The 25,593-nt window shown below is 37.1% G+C and overlaps 1 protein-coding gene and 1 pseudogene across 22 annotated transcripts in view; one reads left to right on the top strand and one right to left on the bottom strand.

The window, feature by feature from the left end:
* The window catches only part of Magi2 (membrane associated guanylate kinase, WW and PDZ domain containing 2), a 1,483,910-nt gene that overhangs the window by 290,778 nt on the left and 1,167,539 nt on the right, over positions 1–25,593 (top strand). The window lies entirely within an intron of this gene.
* Lmnb2-ps1 (lamin B2, pseudogene 1) overlaps positions 1–25,593 on the bottom strand; it is a 144,585-nt pseudogene that overhangs the window by 22,328 nt on the left and 96,664 nt on the right.

The raw sequence follows: 25,593 nt of genomic DNA, 5'->3' as shown, positions 1-25,593 counted from the left end.
CCAGGCATCCTTTGTCAATCATAGTCTCCTAATGAGAGCACAGCTGTACCTGTTTCACTCATTATCTTCAATATGTTGAAAACTGTTTACAATAAAAACTTTAAAAACTAATCTTGTCTCATGGTTTACTGTTCTCAAATGGGACTATGCATCCCATTCCTCTGACTGGAAGCCAGTAGATTTTGTTGGAGTCCATAAAGCCTTCTCCTTCTGGGAATGCCAGAATCTTTTAATTTCATCATTTTTCTGCAGAATTAATTTCTAAAATTCTTTATTCAGAAAAGCAGAGAGACAGTAAGACTTATTCTGATTACTGATCAGCAAATCTGGGCTCAATCTCAAATTCAGCAACATCTGCATGGCTGGACAATCCAACATCATTTCTCTGCTCATGAGCTGCCATGCCTTTCAATATTGTCTCTTGGTCCTGGCTGTGTTCTTTCCTGATGGATTCCATTAAATTTATAACCATATTTTCTACTTTTGAATCATGTTATGTATCTAGGATAAGATATTTTGAATTTCTTTCAGGTCTTCAACATATATCAGATCAAGTTTCACTTCTGTTGAATGATAAAACAGAACAACGAACAACAAAAGAAAGAAAAAACAAAGGCCACCTGAACTGTCACCTCAACTACAGTGAAAGATTCTTAAAACCAGTATAATCAGAGTTGTAGCTAATGCTCATTTCAGTTTATGAAAAAATGAAAATAAAAACTATTTTTTTTGTTTTATGACTATTACAAGAAACTCATGTGAGGATTTAGAAGTTGTGTTGTTTGTTTCTTATAGGTTATTTTACCAAAAGTCAGAGTAATTTTTGGGTTTTTATGCCCTACTCTCAGTGACGGTAGAGAGCTGTATAGTTAGCATAATGAAAAATCCAAATCAAGTTTTTAGATACGTTTAAATTTTAAATTAAGTGACAAAGTATTCATTCCATAAATCCTACAGGGTAAAATGTGATGCTTTCATCCTATGTATATATTGAAACTATTTATATTAAGCTAAATAGCATGTCTATCACCTCAGGTAAGCTTTTCAATTAGAAGCTAAATATATTCTGAAATGCACAGATCTTTGTTGCCTCCTGGGTGATAGAGGTTGTAGACTTATCCCTGCTTACTGGAACCTGGTGCTCTTTAGCTCATGTCTTGCCTTCTCTCCCTTCTCTCACCTCCTATCTCTGGCAAACACTGTTCTCTCTCTCTCTCTCTCTCTCCTCTCTCTCTCTCTCTCTCTCTCTCTCTCTCTCTCTCTCTCTCCCTCTCCTTGGGGATGTTTATCTTCTTTATATTCTACATCTAAGTGTTCTGCTGCCCTGGTTTATTTAACATAAGATTCTGCCCTCCATGGATGGTCAACCCTCTTGTCACAAAGCACAAAATTCCTGTCTTTTAAAGAGATAGGTAGAGCTTCACATGTCCAATTATGTATCGACTCATCCTCTGGCAATAATGGGAATTTTTCAATCTTACCTGTACATTGAACAGGAATGTACAATGTACAGATAAGATTGAATACAAGGAATGAGGAAGGTAAAATATTTTAGTTCTTTTAGAAATACTGTGAGACTGCTTTGAAAGCATTCTTAAGAAAATGAAAATGCGGGGTTGGGGATTTAGCTCAGTGGTAGAGCGCTTGCCTAGCAAGCGCAAGGCCCTGGGTTCAGTCCCCAGCTCCGAAAAAAAAGAAAAAGAAAAAAAAAAGAAAATGAAAATGCCATTGCAGAGTGGGAAAATATTGTAAAAGTATATGCTTTGAAAACAAGTATAGAATCACAAGTCAAAAATGTGGAGGGCTGGATGTATGGCTCAGTAGAGAGTGCTTGACTAGCATCCAAAAGGGACCAGGTTCAATCCCCAACACCATACAAAGTGCCAAGAGATGTGTACACATTGTCAAGAACACATAAAGAAATTTGTCTGTGCATGCCTATGTGTGCATGTGTGTGTGTGTGTGTGTGTGTGTGTGTATAAGTATGTATTGTAAGCCTTTTGTACTTTGTGATTATTGTTACAAGAGCATACCAGTCATAGTATACCTGTTCACTAGAATTCTGAGTTTCACTGAATAAATTATACCTTAGTTACAAGCAATGAAAAAGTAAACTATTTTTCTAAGAAACTCCCCAAAATTCTCCAAGGGATAAAAACGATTGAACTAAGGTTTTTATCACAGTAACATGAGCTTATCTCCCTGGTATGAGGGTAGGAAGTGAGAAGTTACTCTTTTCTTCTTCAATCTATTTAATAATAGGAAAATACATCAATTTGAAAATACTAACATAAGCATTGCCTAGGAATATCTTTTAAGCAAAGCAAATCTTACCACTGTCCCAGGGTGAGTGGTGAGAAAAGGCACTCACTCATGACCCTTGCTCCTGTCATCAAGTACTTCCTGGAATCAGAAATAGTGACTGGGTTTGGTGCCTCCATATGGGCTGGATCCCCAGGAAGGGCAATCTCTGAATGACCTTTTCTTCAGTCCTTGCTTCACTCTTTGTCCCTGTATTTCCTCCCATGAGTATTTTGTTCTCCCTTCTAGGAAGGACTGAACCATCCACATTTTGGTCTTCCTTTTCTTGAGCTTCATAAGATCTGTGAATTTTTTCTTAGATATTCCAACTTTTGGGCTGATAGCCACTTATCAGTGAGTGAATACCATATGTGTTTTTTTTGACTGGGTTATCTCAGTCAGGATGATATTTTCTAGTTCCATCCATTTGCCTAAGAATTTTGTGTGGTCATTGCTTTTAATAGCTGAGTAGTACTTGATTGTGTAAATGTACCACATTTTCAGTATCCATTCCTCTGATGAAGGAAATCTGGGTTATTTCTAGCTTCTGGCTATTATAAATAAGGCTGCAATGAACACAGTGGAGCATGTGTCTCTGTTGTATGTTGGAGCACCTTTTGGGTATATGCCCAGGAGAGGTATAGCTGGGTCTTCAGGTAGGGTAATGTCTAAATTACTAAGGAACCTCCAGGCTGATTTCCAGAGTGGTTATAACAACTTGCAATCCCAACAATAGTGGAGGAGTGTTCCTCTTTCTCCACATCCTTGCCAGCATCTACTGTCACCTGAGTTTTTTATCTTAGCTATTCTGACTGATATAAGGTGGAATCTCAGACTTGTTTTAAATTGCATTTCCCTGATGATTAAGGATGTTGAACATTTCTATAGGTGCTTCTCAGCCATTCAATACTACTCAGCTGAGAATTCTTTGTTTAGCTCTGTATCTCATTTTTAATAGGATTATTTGATTCTCTAGAGTCTAACTTCTTGAGTACTTTGTGTATCTAGATATTAGCACTCTATCAGATGTAGGATTGGTAAAGATATTTTCCGAATCCCTTGGTTGCCGTTTTGTCCTATTGATAGTGTCCTTTGCCTTACAGAAGCTTTGCAATTATATGAGGTCTCATTTGTCTATTCTTGATCTTAGAGCATAAGCCATTCAGGAAATTTCCCTTGTGACTATGTGTTCCAGGATCTTCTCTACTTTCTCTTCTATTAGTTTCATTGCATCAGGTATTATCTTTGATCCACTTGGACTTGATATTTGTACAAGGCAATAGCAATGGGTCAATTTGCATTCTTCCACCTACTGACTTCCAGTTGAACCAAAACCATTTGGTTTAAATGCTGTAGTTTTGTCTGTGCCCAGAGCTGACCATGGGCTACAGATCTCTGTGCCCAGATTCTGCTGGGAAAGAGATGGTCTACTAAGCTGTTGACATACCTGAGAGTGCAGGAGGGGCAAGTCACTGTCAAAGACAGCAAGACCAGCTCACACCAGAAATAAGCAAATGGTAAAAGGCAAGTGTAAGAACATAACCAACAGAAACCAAGGCCACTTAGCAACTTCAGAACCCAGTTCTTCCAAGACAGCAAGTCCAGGATACTACAACGTACCAGAAAAGCAAGATTTGGATTTAAAAACACATCTGCTGCTGATGTTAGATAACTTAAGAAAGACATAAGTAACTCCCTTAAAGAAATACAGGACAACACGGGTAAACAGGTAGAAGCACGTAAAGAGGAAACACAAAAATCCCTTAAAGAATGACAGGAAAACACAATCAAACAGGTGAAGGAATTGAACAAACCATCCAGAATCTGAAGGTGGACATAGAAACAATAAAGAAAGCATGCAGAAAGACAACACTGGAGATAGAAAACCTAGGAAAGAGATGAGAAATCATAGATGCAAGCTTCCCCAACAGAATACAAGAGATTGAAGAGAGAATCAAAGGGGCAGAAGATACCATAGGGAACAACCATCCAAGAAAATGCAAAACACAAAAAGATCCTAACCCAAAACATCCAGGAAATCCAAGACACAATGAGAAGCTCAAAAAAAATAGGTACAGATGAGACCAAAGATTCCCAACTTAAAGGGCAAGTAAATCTCTTCAATAAAATTGTAGAAGAAAACTTCCTTAACCTAAAGAAAGAGATGCACATAAGCATACAAGAAGCCTACAGAATCCCACATAGATTGGACCAGAAAAGAAATTCTTCCCATCACATAATAGTCAAAACACCAAATGTACTAAACAAAGTAACAATATTAAAAGCAGTAAGATGAAGAGGTAATGTAAAATAAAAGGGCAGACCTATTAGATTTACACCAGACTTCTCAACAGGGGCTATGAAAGTTAGAAAATCCTGGGCAAATGTCATACAGACCCTAACAGAACACAAATGCCAGCCCAGGCTACTATATCCAGCATTCTCCATAGATGGAGAAACCAAGATACTTCATGACACAACCAAATTTACATATCTTTCCACAAATCCAGCCCTACAAAGGATAATAGAGGAAAATCTCCAACACAAGGAGGGAAGCTACACCCTAGAAAAAGGAAGAAAGCAATTTTCTTTCAACTATCCCAAAAGAAGATAGCGACACAAACATAATTCCCCTCTAACAACAAAAATAATAGGAAACATCAATCATTGGTCCCTAATTTCTCTCAATACCAATGAACTCCATTCCCCAATAAAAAGACACAGACTAACAGACTGGATACATAAACAGAACCCAGCATTTTGCTGCATACAGGAAATGCACCTCAGTTACAAAACAGATACTTCTCAGAGTCAAAGTCTGGGAAAATTTTCCAAGCAAATGGTTCCAAGAAACAAGCTGGAGTAGCCATTTTAATATCAAATAAAATCAACTTTCAACCAAAAGTTATCAAAAAAGATAAGACAGGACACTTCATACTCATCAAAGGAAAAATTCACCAATATGAACTCTCAATTTTGAATATCTATACTCCAAATGCAAGGACACCCATATTCATAAAAGAAACTTTCCTAAAACTCAAAGCACCTATTACACCTCATACAAAAATAGTGGGAAACATCAACACATCACTCTCACCAACGGACAGATCATGTAACAGAAACTAAACAGAGACACAGTGAAACTAACACAAGTTATGAACCAAATGGATTTAGCAGATTTAATAGAACACTTCATCCTAAAACAAAAGAATGTACCTTCTTTTCGGCACCTCATGATATCTTCTCCAAAATTGACCATATAATCAGTCATAAAACAGGCCTCAAAAGATAAAGATAATAGAAATAATCCCATGCATCCTATCAGATCACCACGGACTAAGGCTGGTCTTCAATAACAGCAAAAAATGACAGAAAGCTCACATACACATGGAAGTTGAATAATGCTCTCGTGGTCAAGGAAGAAAGGAAAAGAAAGAAAGAGAGAGAGAGAGAGAGAGAGAGAGAGAGAGAGAGAGAGAGAGAGGAGAGAGAGAGAGAAAGAAAGATTAAAGATTTTTAGAATTTAAAGATAATGAAGTCAGAACACACTCAGACTTATGGGACACAATGGAAGCAGTACTAAGAGGAAAACTCATAGCTCTGAGTGCCTCGAAAAAGAAACTGGAAAGTGCATACACTAATAGCTTGACAGTACACCAAAAACTTCTAGAACAAAAACAAGCAAATACACCCAAGAGGAGTAAACACCAGGAAATAATCAAACTCAGGGCTGAAATCAACCAAGTAAACACAAAAAGAACTATACAAAGAATTAACAAAATCAGGAGCTGATTCTTTGAGAAAATCAACAAGATAGACAGAACTTTAGCCAGACTGATCAGAGGGCATAAAGACAGTATCCAAATTAACAAAATCAGAAATGAAAAGAAGACATAACAACAGAAACTGAGGAAATCCAAAAAATTATCAGATCCTACTACAAAAACCTATACTCATCCAAACTGGAAAATCTGAATGAAATGATTAATTTTCTAGACAGATACCAGGTGTCAAAGTTAAATCAGCATCAGATAAACCATCTAAACAGTTCCATAACTCCTAAACAAATAGAAGCAGTCATTAAAAATCCCTCAACTAAAAAATGCTCAGGACAAGATGGTTCTACTGCTGAATTCTATCAGACCCTCAAAGAAGACCTAACAGCACTACTCTCCAAACTATTCCACAAAATAGAAACAGAAGGAGTAGTACCAACTTTGTTCGATGAAGGCACAATTACACTTATACCTAAACTACACAAAGACCCAACAAAAAAGACAACTTTAGACCAAATTCTCTTATAAATATCAATGCTAAAATACTCAGTAATATTCTTTCAAACCAAATCCAAGGACACACCAAAACATTCATCCATCAAAATCAAGTAGGCTTCATCCCAGGGATCCAGGGTTAGTTCAATATATGTAAATCCACAATGGAATCAACTATATAAAGAAATTCAAAGTAAAAGACTACATAACCATCTCATTAGGTGTTGAGAAATCATTTGACAAAATCAACACCCCTTAATGATAAAAGTCTTGGAAAGATCAGGAATTCAAGGCCCATACCTAAATATAATAAGAGCAATATATTGCAAAATACTAGCCAACATCAAGATAAATGCAGAGAAACTTGATACAATCTCACTAAAATCAGGGATTAGACATGGCTGCTCACTCTCTCCCTACCTTCAATCTAGTACTCAAAGGCCTAGCCAGAGCAATTAGACAACAAAAGAGGTCAAAGGGATACAAATTGAAAAAGAAGTCAAGAAGTCACTCTTTACAGATGATATGATAGTGTACTTAAGTGACTCCAAAAATTCCACCACAGAACTCCTACAGCCAATAAACAACTTCAGCAAAGTGGTTGGATATAAAATTAACTAAAACAAATCAGTAGCCTTCCTCTACTCAAAGGATAAACAGGCCACAAAAGAAATTAGGGAAAGGATATTCTTCCCTAAAATAGTCATAAATATAAAATACACTGGGTGACTCTAACCAAGCAAATAAAAGATCTATATGACAAGAACTTCAAGTCTCTGAAGAAAGAAATTGAAGATGATCTCAGAAGATGGAAAGACCTCCCATGCTCATGGATTGGCAGGATTGATATAGTAAAAATGGCTATTTTGCTGAAAGCAATCTACAGATTCAATGCAATCCCCATCAAAATCCCAAGTCAATTATTCTCAGAGTTAGAAAGAGCAATTTGCAAATTCATTTGGAATAACAAAAAACCCAGGATAGTGAAAATTACACTCAACAATAAAAGAACTTCTGGAGGGAATTACCATCCATAACCTCAAGCTGATTTACAGAGCAATAGAGGTAAAACAAACAAACAAACAAAAAAAACCTGTATGGTATTGGTACAGAGACAGGCAGGTAGATCAATGGAATAGAATTGAAGACCCAGAAATGAGCCCATCCACCTATGGTCACTTGATCTTTGGCAAGGAAGTTAAAGCCATCCAGTGGAAGAAAGACAGCATTTTCAACAAATGGTGTTAGTTCAACTAGAGGTCATCATGTAGAATAATGCAAATTGACCCATCCTTATTGCCTTGTATAAAGCCCAAATCCAAGTGGATCAAAGACTTCCACATAAGACCAAATACACTGAAACTAATAGAAAAGAAAGTGGACAAAAGCCTCAAACACATGGGCACAGGGGAAAATTTTCTGAACAGAACACCAATAGCCTATGCTCTAAGATCAAGAATTGACAAATGGGACCTCATAAAATTGCAAAGCTTCTGTAAGACAAATGACACTGTTTTTAGGACAAAACAGCAACCAACAGATTGGGAAAAGATCTTTACCAATCCTACATCTGATATCTGATGTAATCAAAGAAGTAATATCTGATGTATACAAAGAAATCAAGAAATTAGACTACAAAGGATCAAACAACCCTATTTAAAAAATGGGCTATTAGAACTAAACAAAGAATTCTCAACTGAGGAATATTGATTGACCAAGAAGCACTGAAAGAAGTGTTCAACATCATTAAGTCATCAGGGAAACGCAAATCAAAACTGATAATAACTGTCTCCTAAGAGACTTTGCCAGAGCCTTACAAATACAGAGTCAGATGCTCATAGCCAACCATTGAACTGAGAATATGGTCCCCAATGGAGGAGTTAGAGAAAGGACTGAATAGCTGAAGGGGTTTGCAACCCCATAAGAAGAACACAGTATCAATGAACCAGACCCCCCCAGAACCCTCAGGGATGAAACCATCGTCCCAAAAGAACACAGGAATGAACCTAAGGCTCCATTTGCATATGTAGGGCATCAATGGGAGGAGAGGTCCTTGTTCCTGTTAAAGCTAGATGTCCCAATGTAGGAGAATGTCAGGGCTGGGAGGTGTGAGAGAGTGGGTGGATGGGTGAGGGAGCACCCTCATAGAAGCAGGGGTAGTGGGATTGCAGATTTCTGGAGGGGAAACCAGAAATGGGATAACATTTAAAATGTAAATAACAATGCAATTAAAAAAGAAATTAAAACGGAAATATTTAGCATTAGAGTTACACCATTTTTGGAAAAAAATAAAATGCTGTCTTCTTTTCCTTGGATAGTTTTAGATCCTTTGTTAAAGATCAAAGATCTTTCTGTGGGTTTAATTCTGGGTCTTCAAATCTATTCCACTAATCTACCTGCCTGTCTCTGTACCAATACCATACAGTTTTGTTTTGTTTTGTTTTGTTTTAAATCACTATTGCTCTGTAATACTGCTTGAGGTCAGGGATGGTGATTACCCCAGAAGTTCTTTTATTGTTGAGGATAGTTTTTGCTATCCTGGGTTTTTTGTTATTCCAAATGAATTTGCAAATTGCTCTTTCTAACTCTATGAAGAAATGAGTTGTAATTTTGATGGGGATTGCATGGAATCTGTAGATTAGTTTCAGCAAAACAAACCCAAATCCCTACGATACCTACGTAATTCGTCAGTCTATTAAGCCTATCATTTTATCCCATCAGCATCACTATTCAGTATGTACTTTTTTTTACCAGCTGATGATTATTTATTAAAGTGTCGCACCTCAGAATAGATCAGCACATTAAGTTGAAGCCAAGTGAGTTCCCTTGAACCAATACATATTTAAAAAGTAATTGTATTAACAAAAGTGGGACTTAGTAGCAATAATGAAAGCCAAGAATAAGGGACTTTCAGGAATCTATCTTGTGTAAAATGGTACAAGATCGTTTTGACAAAGTAATTAGAAGGCACTCTCATATTTAGGAGAAATAATTACCAGTTCAACTCTCTTGGGAAATGTTCCTGGTCACATGGTCTTAAAAAACAGACATCATAAGCTTAAGGTACAGGCAACTTGCCTAAGAATAAAATCATCTCACAGAGATAATGAATATAATCCATCTTTTTTCTTTATAATAATAGACCTTCCGAATTTGTGGAAATAGATAAATGTTGATCAAATTTCAGAAGATGCCATTCTCAACAAAATGACAAGCTTGACAAATTCAAAGAGCTTACAATATTTAGCAAGATTGAGTGGTACTTATGTGTAGCTTGTACCATCAGGGACTGCACAGGGTAGCACGCAGCTGTTGGCTGCCATTGTTATGGTTCTTACATCCTTCCCACCACACCTCTACAACCACTAGCTTTTATTCTTAGTCACAGAATATTTCTACTATAAGTTATATGATTCTTAAAGATTTTTAAACTTGATTTAACACATAACTACTAATATTTATGGGTTAGAGTATGATACAAATATGCTCTATATAGTGATCAAATCGGGGTTATTACATGTCTGTCGATTCAAATATTTATGTCTTTGAAATTAAGTTCCTACAAACCATGTTTTTGGGTATTTAATATTTAAAATTAATTATTGTTAAAGACAGCCAAGCATATTATTTTGATATATAGCATTGTTACCTTGCTAATAATCATCATGAACAAAATCTTATGTTTTTACCATTTTTTTCTCCCTTTCCAGTGTCTGACCACTACTTTTTTATACTACATCTCCAGAACAACGTATGTAGCTTCCACGCCTGTGGAGAGCCACAGTGTTTGCGTCTTCTGGTGTTCTATTCATCTTACTTAAGGTGAAGTCTTCCAGCTTCACCCTTGCTGCTGCAAAGGAAAAATTTTACTTGTTTCTTGGCTTGGTAGTCTTGCATTGTGACAGATACAAGTCCTTGTCCTTGTGTATTCACTAGTTGATGGACACTTAAGTTGTTTCCATTCATTGCTTTTTGTGAGCACTGCTGCAACAAATGCAGAAATGGAGTTATCTCTTTGACAGACTGATTCGCTTCTCTCTTTATAAATGCACAATGCTGGGGAATTGTCTATCAGCCAGCAGCTATAGTTTCTAGCTTTTAGGGGGTAGCTGCTTGCCTTACAGCCTTCCTAATGTACATTCCCTTCAGCAGTGTGAAATAGCTGCTCATTCCTCAAGACGTCATGGGCGTTGTTGTTGTTGTGTTTTTAATAACAGCCATTTGGATTAGGATGAGATTGTATTTTATGGTTGTTTGATATGCACTCCTCTAAGTTTCACGAGTAATAAGCACTTGTAATATCACACTTGTCAGACATTTCGACATCTTGTACTTAAGAGAAGTCAGCTAGGGTATCTTGCTCAATTTCTCTGTGTGTGTCTGTGCATGCGCGCACATGCACACACATACTTTCATGCATATGACTGTGTGTGCACGTGTGCATATGTGTGTATGTGTTTTGTTTTGTTTGCTAATCGCTTGTTCTTTATAAAACCTGTTCATATGTCTAGCTTATAAATTTTTTTCATTCTACATTGTTTAATAGTTATGGTTTTATGGAGAAGATTTCTAATTTGATGAAATCCCATCTGTCTATTTCTGATTTGTTTCTTAGATTTTCTTTATTTTATTTCAAAATATTCTGACCATATTAATGTCTAGAGTGTTTTACTCTGTAAACATGGTTATTGCTTACAATGAAAAAAACTCAAAAATTAAAACTGCTGATTCTTCAGTAAACATATGTGTGTACACATGTGTTTGCTATATTTTTACATTTCCAATGTTTTCAGATATGTAGCTTTAATTTGCTGCAATGATCTTAAAATATAGGAATTTATTAACATAATAAAATTAAGATCTCAAAAAAGAATTCCTAAGCCCTTACTGACTAAGAACTTCTTTGTTTAGTCCATTGTTTAGTTAAATACCTCAGGATAAATGTATCATAACTGAGAAAATGAATGGTTTACGTGTTAAGGACTTTGCCATTTTCACATTGAATTGTCTACAGAGGGCAGCAAAGAGCTTCAGTTCAAAGACCAGCAGGTTGAGTTAGCAATTCTTAACTGCTGTTTCTACAACACCAAACACTGTGAGCAGTGTCAGTGGCAAGGTTCAGTTTGCTAACCTTGCATGATCTTATTTGCCACAAGAGGATCAGAGCAGGGGCCAGAGTCAGCTGCAGACCTCAGATCACCAAAGGCAAAATTCTTAAAGAGCTTGCAATAGAAAAAAAGGTACTTTTGTTTAGAATAGATTCTCACAAAAAAATATGTTCAATGTATTTATTTTCAAATTCTCATGACTATGGATTATGGGATATTATAAAATTATAAATTAATGCCCTTTAGTAATGACAACCAACAATGTAGTTCCACTTCCTGTAATGTTTTAAGGTAATGATTTGATTTGGCTCTTTCCCATTACTGTAGCTGTATCTCTAATTCTCCATTTTATATTCATTACTTATGATATTAACAAATTAAAAATCTATCCTGGAGCCTACTAGCTCACCTGTATTTAGAGGACTGATTCATAGTTTCAGATTAGGTTTGTTCTCTGTGTTCACTTTGCACGAGATTTACTTCCAGTGGGTCTCCTAGGTCAAGATTTGTAGAGCAGAAGATATGAGCCAATGTCCCATCAGAAGGAAAGGGCCAGCTGCTGTGCAGACACAACCCCAAAGGGTAGCCCTTCAGGGTACTCCTAAATCATCTGCAAAGAGAAGGACTTTATTTTTCCCATCTGAGTCTGCCACTTGTTATGGGCTGCTCCAAGAACAAGTGAGACCCTGCGAAAGATTAGCAGTCTTTGCTAATACCCTGGTTCTTTAAAGGCGCAACTCTGCTGTGTCCATTACATTCATTTGTGATATATAAAGTAGTAAATACACCTTATGCTAAAATTGAAGGGATGATAGCATTTGCATTTATGTTGCAAGCTTTGTTATCTTACACAGTATTAACTTATTAATTCATGTTTAATGGGAAGCTATTATCTTAGCAGATTTGTTAGCTCCTGAAAATTCTGGTTCTCAGCAAGTGAGGCAGGAGATGAATGAAAATACTAGAAGTGAATGCTACCTCCTAGGTTTACATAAAGAAAGAAACACTCAAGCACAAAAGAGAAAGTGACCGGGGGATTGCTTAATTGTACTTAAATGAACAGTTTACAACACCTCCAGGCTTTCATTTTTCAGAGAACCAATTTAGATAAGGAAAACAAACGAATGTGTTAATTTGAAGCCATTCTAATCTCCTCATTTAGGGGACTCCTTAGAGAACCTCAGTATAGCAGGATCAGAAGGGCAGCAGGAAGTCTGGTTTCAAAATAAATGGAACTGTTGTGTTAGAAAAAGATTATTCACTTATTTAAAGGATGTAGACAAACTGAGAAATAAATATCAAGAAGAAAATTTAAATTAGCCATACTCTCTGCCATGTCTCAATTCTAAGAAAAAACACTGTTTTCTGACTTTCTTCCAATCATCTTTTCCTACTTAAAAGTAGAAAGTCTTGATTCAGCGTATTTTGGCCATAGACTGGGATTTTTTTCCTCTTCCATTAAAATGTATTCAAATGACAACATGCATTTACTGCAGGTTGCTCTACTTAAGAGCGTGCAGAGCATATAATTAGCATCATTATAAGAAATAATAGGAATAGCTGAACTAGGGTGCCTATTTCAAACTATTTTTGGGGGGGGAAATTGTGTGAAATGGAATTACTGGGTCAAAAATAAAAACCATTTTAGGTTGTGGATGCATTGCTGAACAGGAGAATTAAATGGTAGGTATCAATTCACATCACCTCCAGTAACATTTCCATCTTCTTTTCAACATTTCTTATAAAATTTGATAACAAGAGAATGATTTCACTGCTGTCTATTTTTTAATTTTATATTTTTAGTGAATGTAAACATTTCAATCCCATTCCATGTCTGTAATGATCTGCAATGACCTGTAGTTACAGCCTCAGGTAAATTTAAAATAGATATGTAAGTCCTGTCTATACATTTGTTTTCTCATGGTTGAGGATATTGTGTTGCACTGACATATACCTGTTTGCCCTGTGTTTTTTTTACTCTTGACCACTTTCTAAGCTATAGACTTCAGTGGCAAGAATTCAAGTAAGCAACAGTTATTCTTTGCGATTAACGTTAAACTTCAACTAAATTTTGGAGCTGGCTTATGGGCATGCAAGTTTACTATAGTGATTTTGTTTAAATATTAGATACATCGTTACTGTGTCATCTTATTCACCAGAAAGGTAGAATACAGTTGATTCATTATTTCAACCATATATAATTCAATGATATTCAATGTTTTTGAAGCTTGTAGTAAAGAGGCATATCTATATTATAATATATAAGATATATATAGACATGTGTACCTTCCGTTGATATAAAATAATATTGCCATGGCTCTTGAATCCCCGATAACTAAATGATAAGACTCTGTTGCAAAAAACCACCACGTACTTTGGCTGTAAGACAAAGAAATCAGTCTTGTATTTATGAGGAAGTTAGTGATCCATGCTGGACTGGTTTGGTCATGACATGAATGATCTTATCCCAACACTGGACACTAACTGCCAAAGGACTGATCTGACATTCAGTGTGTGAACATTGGTGCAGTGATGGCAAAAATGTTTATGGAACTCACCCAACTGCTTTTTTTTTTTGGTTCTTTTTTTCGGAGCTGGGGACCGAACCCAGGGCCTTGCGCTTCCTAGGCAAGCGCTCTACCACTGAGCTAAATCCCCAACCCCCCAACTGCTTTTTTGATTAGATTTGAGGTCTGTTCCATAGAGAAGAATTCATACCAGTTACTGTAAAAAAATTAGTCAAAACTCATGGTTTTAAGTTTTATGCCTGATAAGAGAACCTATTGTTCTTGGTCTCCTAAAAGTTCATGTTGTTAAAAAGACTTCTACATGTTTATACTTATATCCATAGATTTATACTGCATACAACATTGATCAAAGACACTTCTTGGACTGGGTAGTGGATAATGCAGAGACATATTATTATTCAATATGCTGCAAATAATGGATTCTGAGTGCTCAGTTATGGATGCGACATCTTACGACAGCTTCCCCGAACCATGTCAACGACAAGGTGGGGAGGATGAAAGAATGTAAGGGCAATAAAATGGGTACAGATGCTATGAGGTGATGTCCTCTGTACATAATACACATGAACACACAATAGTCGTGGTTTATGTAAGATCTATGTAAGATCAAATGAGTTTAAAACTCCATGGAGATCCTGACCCTCCATAGTCAACTGAGGGAGCTCTTCATAGTTGATGGTTTCTATTACAGTAAGAGTCACTTTTCTTTAGAGGGCATGGGGGTAACTGTTGGGTTGCCTAACCAGGATGGATAGATAACCCCAGACCCATGAACATATGGGCAACACTAACTGCCCTCAATAAGGAGGACCTGGATTTGGGAAAGAGCTGTAGTAAGGAAGTCCTAGTGGGACTAGGGTATGGGTTGTTATGGGTAAATAAAATCAAGTACCATTGTATACATTGTACATTGTATACATGTACAAGTTTTTCAAAGAATAAAGATGGGTTATAAATTCTGCTCATAAGTGCTAATTTTCATATAAAATTGCCTTAAGATTTCAGATCTATAATATATCTTAAAATTTTTTGTTATTTTCTTTATTTAAATTTCAAATGTTATCACCTTTTCTGGTTTCCCCTCTGGAAACCCCCTATCTGATTCCCCCTCCCCCTGCTTCTACAGGACAAGTCTATTGCACATCATTGTAACCTCTCATATGCAAGTGTGTTGTTCAATTTTACAGTACTGTAACAAAGGCATTTCAAACTATTTAAGAGGTGGGAGGTTGGCTCTGGTTCTCAGTTTTCAAGGTTGCTGTGTATGACATGTGACAATTGAACAGGCCTGTAGCAGCACACTCTATCATGGTGAACATGTATGGCAAAGGAGGAAGAGTCTCTTCATGGCCAGTTGTCAGAAGAAGAAGAATGGCTACTGTTCTATTACCCAATCAAGGGGAGTCCCCCTAGTGATCTGAGAGCTCCCCCGGCTCACATCTTAAATGGCCCTCCACATCCTAACCATGTCAAGGTGACAAGTGAGCTTAAACACTTGAAGCTTTAGAGGCCACACAAGTTTCAGGGATAGATTCAGATTTGGTCTTGCACATTTATCTTTGTAGACTAAATTAAATATTGTATCTCATTTCAGACAGCATAGAAAATGCACACTGACAGGAAACCCTAAAAGTCCGCTCCCCTGAGCACTGATATCCCTTTTGTTGTAGGAGAGACACACTGTGTTTTCCAGCTCCTTGTATACTTGATACATTTTAGAGGCCACCTCTGTGTGTATTAGGAAGCTAGTTTTTTACGTTCATATTTTTGTGAATTATATTTTTAAAATGTCCTCTCTGGTATTCTCTAAAATGTACATTTCTGTAAGGAAATTAATTATTAAATTTTGTTGATAGATTTCTTTCTTTCTTTTAATTACTTTTATGTTTTTACAGTCCAGTTTTTACCTTCTTCCTGGTCCTCCCTCCCACAGTTCTTCCTCCCACTATCTCCAAGAGGATGTCTCCACCCCCTTTCCACCCCCTTGCCAGGCCTCACCATTCCCTATGGTCTCAAGTCTCCATAGGGTTAAGTATATCATCTACCATTGAGGCCAGACCAGGAAGTCCTCTGCTGTCTATATTTCCAGGGCCTTGGACCAGCTCCTGTGTGCTACCTGGTTGGTGGATCGGTGTCTGAGAGATCTCAGGGGTCCTGGTTAACGGAAACTGCTGGACTTCCCATGGGGTCATCCTCCTCCTCAGCTTCTTCCAGCTTTTCCCTAATTTAACCACAGGGTGCCCGACTTCTGTCCATTGGTGGGTGTAAATATCTGTATCTGACTCTTCAGTTGCTTGTTGGGCCTCTCAGAGGGCAGCCATGCTAGACTCCTGTCTGTAATCACACTATAGTATCAGTACTAGTGTCAGGCCTTGGAGCCTCTCCTTGAGATAGATCCCAATTTGAGCCTGTCACTGGACCTCCTTTCCCTCAGACTCTTCTCCATTTTTTCCCTGCAGTTCTTTTAGACAGGAACAAATCTGGTTCAGAGTTTTTATCTGTGGGATGGCAACCCCATCCTCCACTTCATGCCCTATCTTTCTACCGGAGGTGATCTCTACAAGTTTCCTCTCTCCATTGTAGGGTATTTCATCTAAGGACCTTTGAGTCCTGAGACTCTCTCAAATCCCAGGTCTCTGGTACTTTCTAGAGGGTTCTCCTACCTCCTATCCCCTGAGGTTGCATATTTCCATTCATTCTGCTGGCCTTCAGGCCTTCTCTCCTGTCTCACCCCCTATACCTGATCATGTTCCTTTTCCTCCTGCTCCCCTCTCCCACACAGACCCTTCACTTCTGCCTCTTGCAATTGTTTTCTTTTCCCTCCCAAGTGGGACTGAGGCATTCTCACTTGGGCCCTTCCCCTTGTTAACGTTCTTGAGTTCCATAAATTGTATCCTAGGTATTCTGTACATTTTTAGCTAATGTCTACTTATTAATGAGTAAATACCATGCATGACCATTTGGGGCTGAGTTACCTCACTCAGGAAGATATTTTCTAGTTCCATCCATCTGCAAAACTCATGATACTCTTAACTTAATAGTATTCCATTGTGTAAATGAACCACATTTTCTGTATCCACTCTTCTGTCATTGTTGGATATCTGGGTTGTTTCCAGCTTCTGGCAATCACAGATAATGCCACTATGAACATAGTAGAGCCAGTACCCCTGTGTCATAGTGGAACATCTTTTGGATATATGCCCAAGAGTGGTATAGTTGGGTCCTCAGGTAGATCTATTTCCAATTTTCTGAAGAATCTCCAGATTGATTTCTAGAGTGGGTGTACCTGTTTGCAATCCCACCAGAAATGGAGGAGTGTTTCTCTTTCTACACATTCTTGACAACATGTGCTCACCTGAGTTTTTTATTTTACTTATTCTGATTGGCATAAAGTGTAATCTCGGGGTTGGTTTGATTTGTATTTGATGACTATGGACTTTGAACATTTCTTTAAGTACTTCTCAGCCATTCGAGATTCCTCTGTTGTAAATTCTCTTTTTTGCTCAATACCTCATTTTTTGATTGGGTTATTTAATTTTTGGGAGGTTAACTTCTTGAGTTCTTTACATATTTTGGATATTAACCCTCTCTCGGCTGTGGGGTTAGTTAAGATTTTTCCCCAATCTGGGGGTTGCTGATTTATCCTATTGACTATATCCTTTGCCTTACAGAAGACGCTTTTCAGTTTTATTAGGTCCTATTTATTAATTCTTGATCTTAAAGCTTGAGCCCTTGGAGTTCTGTTTAGGAAATTCCTTCTATGCCAATGAGTTTGAGGCTCTTTCCATCTTTCTCTTCTATTATATTCAGTGTATCTGGTTTTATGTTGAGATCCTTGATCCACTTGAACTTGATCTTTATGCAAGACAAATATGGATCTATTTTTATTTTTCTATATACAGACTCCCAGTTATACTACCACCATTTATTGAAGATAATTTCTTTTTTCCATTGTATATTTTTGGCTTCTTTTTCAAAGATCAATTTTCTATAACTGTGTGGTTTTATTTTTGTTTCTTCAATTGTATTCCATTGATCAACCTGTTTGGCTCTATAACAATACCATGAAGTTTTATCACTGCTGTTCTGCGCTAAAGCTTGAGGTCAGGGATGGTGATTTCCCCAGAAGTTCTTCTATTGTTAAGAATTCTTTCACGATTCTGGTTTTTTTGTTTTTCCATAAGAAATTGAGATTTGTTCTCTCCATGTCTTTAAAAAATTGTATTAAAATTTTGATGGGGATTGCATTGAATTTATAGATCTCTTTTGGTAGGATAGACATTTTTACTGTTAGTCCTGCCAATCTAAAAGCATGGGAGATCTCTCCATTTTTTTTGAGGTCTTTTTTGATTTCTTTCTTGAGAGAATTGAAGTTTTTGTCATACAGATCTTTTACTTGCTTGGCTAGAGTTACCAAAAAATATTATATATTATTTATGGCTATTGTGAAAGCAATTGTTTCCCTAATTTTGTTCTCAGTCCTTTTATCATTTGTATAAAGAAAGGCTACCAATTTATTTGAGTTAATTTTATATCCAGTCACTTTGCTAACGTTGTTTATCAGCTGTAGAAGTTCTCTAGTAGGAATTTTGAGGTGGCTTATGTATACTATCATATCATCTACATATAGTGATACCTTGACTTTTTCCTTTATTCATTTGTATCCCTTTATCTCCTTTTGTTGTCTTATTGCTTTGGCTAGGACTTCAAGTACTATATTGAATAGATATGGGGAGAGTGGGCATCCTTGTCCCTAATTTTTGCGGGATTGCCTCAATGGATTTTTATATATTGATTTCTTTCTTTTAAGATAAAGATTTACTTCAAAAATGAATGACAGTTATATTTATTTAGTAAACCTATGTGCTATTCACTTTGAGTGCTACCTTCTTTGACTCAACTCCAAAAGACTTATGCAATTAATACCACATTTTTCACAATAAGGAAACAGACCTTTGTTTACCTCTGTGAGAAGTTTCTGTCATGTTTCTTGCCTTTTGGCATATGCTGGTGTTTTCAAAAGTATACAAGCTACTAAAGATGATAGGTCATACTCTATTTTAATCTCTTTTTTTTCATTTTTTATTGGACAGTTTATGTATTTACATTACAAATGTTATCCCCTTTCCCAGTTCCCCCTCCCCTGCTTCTATAAGAATACTCTCCCTCTCACCTACCCACTCCCACCTCAACACCCTGCCATTCCCCTACACTGGGGAAACATGCCTTCACAGGATAAAGGCTTTTCCTATTGATGCCAGACAATGTCATCCTCTGCTACATATGCAGCTGGAGCCATAGATTCCCCCATCTTTGGTTGGTAGTTTAGTCCCTGGGAGCTCTTGTAAGGTCTGCTTGGTTGATATTGTTGTTCTTCCTATGAGGTTGCAAACTCCTTCAGCTCCTTAAGTTCTTACTCTAACTCCTCCATTGTGGTCCCTGTGCTCAGTCTGATGGTTAGCTGCAAGCATCCTCATCTGTATCAGTAAGGCTCTGCCAGAACCTTTCAGAGACATCCATATCAGGCTCCTGACATCAAGCACTTCTTGGTATCAGCAATAGTGACTGAGTTTGGTGGCTGGATATGGAATGGCTCCCCAGGTTGGGCAGTCTCTGAATGGTCTTTCCTTCAGTCTCTGCTCCACTCTTTGCCCCTGTATTTCCTCCTGTGAGTATTTTGTTCCCCCTTCTAAGGACTGATACATCCACATTTTGGTCTTCCTTCTTCTTGAACTTCATACGGTCTATGAATTGACTTTAATTTGAATGTCTCTAATGCCAAACTGAAGGAAAAAATTAGTTTTCTGTAGTTTAACAATTCGTATTTTTGCTCTCTCTGTTATTACTTCCATTGTAATTTCTATAACCTCCCCTTATCTTTTTCATTGTATAATTCTGGTTAAAACTTTATTTCCTACTTCCATTTGCTCCTTTTGCAGATATGGCAGAATGAAACAATTGGCCCTAAGTAAGTATCAAAATTTGGGTGCTCAAATACAGCTGAGTAGTTTAAAAACACTGGAATACTTGTTGTAAATGGCTAGGGAACATATGTCAGAACAAGCTCTGAAATTACTGTGTTATATTTTATTTAATTTTGAGGGAGCATCTCATTTAGAATGGCCTGACTTTGAAATCACTATATAGCTAATAATGACCCCTGCTTCTATCTAATCTCAAGTGCAGCTATGACAGTTGTTCATCACTGGACCCAGTTTTTAATGGTGCATAGTAGACAAGCACTCTTACAACTGAGCTTCATCTTAACTTTCCTGATCCCTAATTTCCAGAGTGCATTGCTGGGGTACGTTGACATATCTGGAAGAGGCCAACATTTCCCTCAAAATGCATGTGTTAGAATCCAGAAAAAGATGTGTCCAGGATACCATCGAAAGCAAAACTGGTTTATAAGCCTGGTTTGCTTTTATGCAATATTGGTAAAAATTAAGATGAATTATTTTTTATTTTTTATAATTACCACTAGTGTTTGTTTACTTAATGAAGACATCACAAATATAGTGAAACTGTAGAGTGTGGTCTATGTGTATGTGTGCATGTGTGTGCGTGTGCGTGTGTGTGTGTGTGTGTGTGTGTGTGTGTGTGTGTGTGTGTTAGATTGGTATATTCCATTAAGTGGGTAGCTTTCACTAATTTAATTTGTTATTAGATTAAAAAAAACAAATTTTATTCTAAGATGAGCAGAGGCCTCCTTAAGTTCAGATGTTGAAGTTTGAGCTCCCTGTACTTTATAATTTGAGCCTTAGAAATGAAGTCATTGTAGACCATAAGATAACCTCATAATGGGATTGGACCCCTAATTCACAATAACTAATATTTTCCAAAAAGTTGATATTTGAACAATGTCTAGAGAGAATGTCACAGAATGAGGACCATGCTGCTCTGAAGAACTGGGGGGAAATGACCCTGGAACAGAGCCTTCACGAGTGTTTCCTGAGGCACAGAACTCTCCAGTGAAAACATCTAACTTCTAGAACCATGAGACAATAAATTCAGTTTTTTTCAAGCTACACTGTTTATGGTGTTTTTGTAGCCCAGTAAGCTAATGTATCTGGCAACTGTAGCCAATAAATTAGCAGACTTTATTCTTGAAAAACAAACATAAAACTTGAGATGGTTTATGGTGTACAGTGGGAACATGCACTCCGAAAATAAATTGTAGATGATTGTTCTGTAATCGCAAGATGTAAATGTCAAGCTATATGTTGCCTAATGAGTGACTTCCCTCAATTATTTTCATTTTAAGTAATATTCATTCATTTTCCTTCATGGAGTTTTACTTTAATTAAGGATCAAATTGTTCAGAATGTTCCCTCCAAATCCCTTCTCCTAGCTGATAGGCAGATGAATCTCAATATTCTAAGTGGCATAATTTAAAAAACCTCAATGGTATATTTTACAATCATGATTATTCTTCTTAGACAAGGGTTATTGAATTAAGTGAGCTATGCAGTAGATAGCTTTAATTGAATGCATTTATAACATTGGACATTAAATTGTCATTTATCTGCAAGTTCAAGAGACAATATGCTGTAGATATCAAATATTTTGTATAATGGTATTTAAAACATGAAAATACATTTTATTGTAAGATCTATAAATATATTTAACTACTTGACTTTATAACATATCCTATAAAACTGATAAGATCTTCAAGTTACTCTTTGAAAGGCATTTACAAATTAATTTTAGTGTTGATGGTCAGATTGCCCACTGGTGAAGTCCACTCATAGCTCTTGCAAAGGACCTGGGTTCAATTCTCAAATCCCACAAAATGGCCCATAAATACGTATAATTCCAGTTCCAAGAGATATAATATCATCTTCTGGCCTTTATTGGAACCTCTGTGGTAGACACACAAGTACATGCACATAAAGCACTAATACGTATAAATTTAAAATAAATTTGAAAAATATAATATTAGTGATAAATAATTATTTGCTGCTTAAACTCTGGTCATCTAACTTTTATGTAAACTCTAAGTAGAGGAAATCAATTTTTGAATAAACACACATTGCAGTGGGCATTCCAGGAAGTTATTCCCTGTCCTAGTCTACCTCTCTGTCTCTCTCTGTCTCTCTCTGTTTCTCTCTCTCTCTCTCTCTCTCTCTCTCTCTCTCTAATACACACACACACACACACACACACACACACACACACACACATGAACAGTCACCCTTTCTGGAAGAATGTTATTGGCTTTTATAGCTATCGATCTCCAGTAGTGTGGCTGAGGTTGGGTATGTGATTTAATCTTTTAAAATTCAATTATAATCCCAGTAAACTCTTGTATGAGAGCTTTGCGAACTATACATTCGGTTTTTGAGCAAAGTACAATAGGAAAATGCAGGACATCTTTCTGACGGGTGCTTCCACAAGAAATAGGTCATGTGCTAGAACACCTATCCATCTTGTCTTCCCTGGGTGCTAAGGGACTGGCTGTAAGCAGGAGTTTGCCACTACCAGTGTAGGAGACAATCCCTTCTGACTTTACTATTAGAATAATCACCAAATGAAGCTAGAAAACTCTTCATACGAATAAAAGCAATCCTTAAACTTTGTGTGGTTGAATATTTTTAAATATAGTATTCCAAAGTTTCAACCTTAATGGTTGGTAATTTTTGGAAACCATTTTTTTTTATCAAATCCCAAATTACAATTTAAAGAGGAGCGATAAGAGTCCTTTTGTTCTCTAACCCCTTTGATTAAAATGCACATCCCCCTTCTCTCTTTCATGACTTTAATGAGCAGCAATCAGAATCACTCACAAGGAGCTCTAAGGAATGGCAGTATCCAAAGAGGATCCAAAGCAAAGCCAATGGCAAATGGATCAGAATACAAAAGGAAAACAGAACAAACACGGAGACAGAGATGTTGTAATGTTGATGATGCCAAGGTTAAAATCCTTCTCAAGGAGAAAGAGGACCCCCCCTCATAGAATACTGATTAGGAAAAGGGTCCCAGTAGATGCTATGACTGGAACTGGAAGATCATCCACACAAGCTGAAGTATTACCTCCAATAACTGCTTCCAGATTACAAAGATAACTGTTAAGTTATCTGTTTATCACAAGGCCATCTGACTTAGGACCCCCAGCTTGTATAGAACTCGAATCAGTCATTGCCACTTAGCATGAAATTGTCAAACTATTTAGACCGTGGTTGGCTTTTGGGTCTTTGGTTTGTTGTCTCCGTTTTATTTTGTTTTGTTGTCATGCATTTTGGTGCAACGTTTGACATTACAATGAGACAAGTAACATAAATCCACAACACAGGCCATTCTAAAGACAACTGACCTACACTCAAAATGCCAATGTGGTCGTGGAAAAAGGGCAGGGGCGTGGATCAAGGTAAGGTTTGCAGGAATGTGGTGGGACACAGTATAGTCTCTGAAAACAGGTTCATGCTATAGTAAAGATAGCTAGAAGACATTTTAAGGACAATTAGCTGTCACTATGTATTGTTTGGTGGAACGTCCTAACCAATTACTGTCAATTTTCTTAGTTGCTACAAGGGTATTGAGAGTTACAGGAAATTGCCTCCTTACTTTTTTTTTTTTAAAGAAAATGAAAGCTGAATACCTGACAGTGTCTGTATAATATGATAGTCACTGCTAGCATGCATGTTCTTAAGTAAACACACACACATGCACACACACACGCACACACACACACATGCACACACATGCACACACACGCACACACACACACGTGCACACACATGCACACGCACAATCAAAACTATGTAGAGAAGGGTTAAAGAGTTGACCTAGTGACACAAATATAGTCCTTACAACCGTACACATTTCTCTGAGTTTTAAAATGCTTTCCTTCAGAAGTTCATCTGTGCTGCAGGAGAGAGTGTCAAAGTCTCTGAGACACTCATGAGATGGACCTTGTCAGACTAGGGCAAGAGGCATCTTTTATCCTCTTGTTGAGAGACCGTTTGATCATTTTATACTGGCTTAAAAATGAAGCTAGGCATGAGGCAAATGAAATAATATGCATGCACAACTTTTGGAAGAAGGTAGCTATTAAAATGAAAAAGTACATTTAAAAAGCAAAGGAAATGTGTATTCAAAGTGTGTGTATGTTTGTGTGTGTAGGTGTGTCTCTGATTGTATGCATGTATGCATGTATGCGTGAATGTGTGTGTCTGTGTATATATGGGTCTGTGTATGCATGTATATATGTGTATATGTGTATATGTATCTTAATCTCCTTTATCTTATTCTTATTTTAAGAGCAAAGACTTTTGATCCTTATAGGGAAGGAACTAGAGACCGAAGTGTGGAAAGCATACAGGGTCCAGGGGCAGGGGTATTTAAATTGTTTGAGCATGAGTTAAGAACCAAACAAAAGAGATCAAAAATGCATCTCTAACTCAAGCTTCGAAGAACCCTGTGTACGGTCCTTCCTAAGGTCCTCTAAATAATTTTGCATAGTTTTTCTATGTGAATAATTTGCGTTTTTTCTAAATGCAACTTAGATTATAAACCTAGATCCTTCCAAAACCTGCATAAACAGGTATAGTAGGTATTATTAGAAAGGAATAAAGATGTGTAAAGTTCTTGAATGTGTGAAATGCAGCAAGCCAGGCAATCACCTCTCAAAGGGGTGCAAGTGTAGGCCCTGAGGTGGAATTGTGACTTGAGATATTGGAAAGAGGGATTCATAGATTGCATGAGTTTCTAGCCTCACAAGCTCTTGGCTGTGCTGGCACCAGATTTTAAGACTAAAATTTCAGATTTGTTTCTGCACCAATGTGAACTTTTTATTAACCTCTTTTGTAGGAATTAACAGAATATTTTTATGCTGTCATTAGGGTTATGGAAAGAAAATCACCTGGCTAGTTCCTTAGAGTAAAACATAAACTTGATCATTTGAACCAAACTATCAACCACATTTTCATTTGCTGTGATCCTATACCCCACCTTGTTTGTCAGGATTTTTAATAGGTACATCGTTGCGTGAGATATATTTTATAAAGGGCACCGTCCAATGCTAATGCTGGCTACTCTCTGGCCCCAGCGGTCTTGCTGCCTCCATGGCTAGCCCCATGCAGTGACCGCCCATCTCATCTTATGGTTCTCTTGCTGAGGATTCTGCTCACATTCCCAGCTATCTGTCCCCTGTAGTTAGCTGTCACAAATCCCAGTAACCCAGTAAAATCAAAACTCCAGAGGTTTGTAATTTATCAGTCAGATTTATATCAGTAAATTCTCACCCCACAAAATGTCCACACAATGAACTCAGAGCCAATTGATACTGATATAAACTGCCCACCTAGATAAGACAAATTGTCCTGTAATTATCCATCCCTTATAAGATATTCAGAGCTACTTGTGGCTATTTAAAGCCACATGGAT

Source organism: Rattus norvegicus, chromosome 4 (assembly GCF_036323735.1).
Source record: "Rattus norvegicus strain BN/NHsdMcwi chromosome 4, GRCr8, whole genome shotgun sequence".
NCBI classification, from domain to species: Eukaryota; Metazoa; Chordata; class Mammalia; order Rodentia; family Muridae; genus Rattus; species Rattus norvegicus.
This window is presented reverse-complemented; position numbering and strand designations above follow the sequence as displayed.